The sequence below is a fragment of the Dromiciops gliroides genome, chromosome 2, assembly GCF_019393635.1.
Source record: "Dromiciops gliroides isolate mDroGli1 chromosome 2, mDroGli1.pri, whole genome shotgun sequence".
Lineage (NCBI taxonomy): Eukaryota > Metazoa > Chordata > Mammalia > Microbiotheria > Microbiotheriidae > Dromiciops > Dromiciops gliroides.
Window position 1 is genome coordinate 221,421,540 of NC_057862.1, and position 2,532 is coordinate 221,424,071.

At 39.5% G+C, this 2,532-nt stretch overlaps 1 pseudogene; it reads right to left on the reverse strand.

The window, feature by feature from the left end:
* Positions 1 to 2,134: 2,134 nt before the first annotated feature.
* On the reverse strand, positions 2,135 to 2,323 carry LOC122738608 (annotated as a pseudogene).
* Between the last annotated feature and the right edge of the window lie 209 nt (positions 2,324 to 2,532).

The following is a 2,532-nucleotide window of genomic DNA, read 5'->3' on the forward strand; positions in this document are numbered from 1 at the left end:
ATCAGAGTGTCATGGGGTGCAGAGCACCCCAGAAGTTCTCTGGGACACATCAAGGAACCTTCTCCTTGAGAAACTAAACCAGAGGACAGATAACTAGAGAGATAAGCTGAACCAAATCTGACTGAGCTAGCTTTGGATTGCTACCCTTCATTCTGGTCTCCCTTACCCTGGGGAGATAAATTTGGGTGTGGCTGCGGCCTTTGTGTTCTGAAGAGGGATCTGTAGACACCCCTCACCCAATTCCTCTAGTCACTACCAGTGGGGAATGGTCCTCTCTCACTAAAGGAACTTTTCACAGGCAGATGGTCCACCCCCATCAGTCCTCTATAAAAGTACCTTCCATTCTGTTCGAGGAGATTTGGTAACTCTGAGCCATGTGCTTTGTGCCCATCTCCCCATGAAAGTCCAAGGATTTCTTTCATGGTTTCCCTCCCCCCACCCTTCCCTTCCCTTGCTCCTAAATAAACTACCACCTTATTCTAACTACTTTTGTGTACAAGAGGGTGTAATTCTTTAAAGAGGAATTCCTAAGAACCTCAACCCATACCCTATTTCCCCTATTACGAGTAAACCAGAGCAGAAATCAGGCCAAGGTTATAGGTTTAGTAAATGTGCTGATTGATTGATTGATCATAATCTAGAAAATTCAGCCAAAAGTAGTAGATTGATTTATTCCTTCACCTTTTGAAAGATATGAGCATGTATGTTTATGTGTATACAATATATGTATCTGCAAACATACATATACACATATACACAAATACATACACATATATGCATTATAAATACATAATGCCTAATACACAAACATAGAGAGAGACAGAGAGACAGATACAGAAGGGTAGTTAGGGTTATGATAGTGGATAGAATGTCCTGACCTGGAGTTAGGAACATCTCAGTTCAAATTTGGCCTCAGACATTTACTAGCTCTGCCAAGAAAAGCCAAAAATAGGGTTATGAAGAATCAGTCATAGCTAAAAAAATGTCTGAACAACAACAATAATGTCAGAACGTGGGAGAAAAAATTCATACCTTTAATATCACTACTATTAGCTTGACAAAATGTGGTAATTATCTTTTACTGGAAAAGTAAATACTTCGTGATTATAAAATACTTACATTTTGAAGACTAGAAAAATTAACAGGAGAAAAATGTTTCACCGAATCAACCCTACCTTCAGTATTTTTTGATGTTGTTATTTCATCATACTTCAATTCAACATCAAACTGATTACAGAAAATTATGTAAACAAATGGTTGTTAGTTATATTTTCAAATATTTCTCGAGAGTTTTCACTCCCTTTAAAAAAAAAGTTGAGGAAGGTTGCTTTGAGGATTGACATGTTCAAACCCACTCTGACCCTAATTTCATTGTCAAGTAAATTACTCATTCAAAAGGTTAAAGGATGATCTCCATATTCAGGAATATTTTGAAATGTATCAGAGGTGAAATCTAAGGAAATGACAAGGACAAAATCCAAAGAGCAAAGGAAAACATAGATGGGGGAGGGAGGTGATAAAAGTCTCATTTCATAAGTTCCCTGATTAGTTATTGTACAATTATCTCCTTGTACATGCAAAGAGGTATTCAGTCTTTATTGTGTAAATCAGTCATTTTATATGTCTCAGTACCCAAAAGTATATGAACAGTTAATGAAGTAAATTCTTTTCCCAATATTTTAAACTACTGTATGTCCAAAAAATTTGGTAGAATGTATTGGTGCTCAGTGCTGTTTGACTCTTGGTGACCCCATTTGGAATTTTCTTTGCAGAGATACTAGTCTGATTTGTCACTTCCTTCTCCAGCTCATTTTGTAGATGAGAAAATTGAAGCAAACACATTAACTGGTCTGACCATGGTCACACAACCAGATTTGAACTCAGAGAGATGAGCTTCCTGACTCCAGGCCCAGCATTCTATTTGCTGAGCCACCTAGCTGCCCTTGGTATACTTAGTTAAACTTTCATGACTCAAAACTGCAATAAGCCTTTTTTTTTCTTTTTTTAAAGGTATTTATCAAGTTTATTTTAATTCATACATTTCATAGAAAAACAGTAGAAAACACATCCATGGTGTATGAAAATTTAGGTCTGTACAAATTCTTCTATTTACAGGCAAAGGGAAGTGGGGACATCATTGGTAGCAGCTGCAACTCTCAGTCTGGGGGTCTTTGCAGACACAGCCCTGGGCACATTTGGCACATCCTTATGGGCAGCAGGAGCAGCAGCTTTTCTTGCAGGAGGTGCACTGGCATGATCTGCATTTGCAGGAGCCTGTACAGGTACATGAGCCACTATTTTCACAGTTACAGTTGGGGTCCATGGCTGGCAGGTAGATATCAGGCACGCAGTTTCACAGGAGAAGGATGTTGTGGAGGGGAGAATTGTGCTTTCTCATTTATAGGGAAAGGACCAGGAGAGCAAGTGCAAAGGCACCACCCCCTTTCCCTCCTCTTTCCCTCTTCCCAAGGCCAGCCTCCTGCACACAGCCCCTGGGTTGTACTGAATTATGGGCTCTGACCTCAGGTTTGG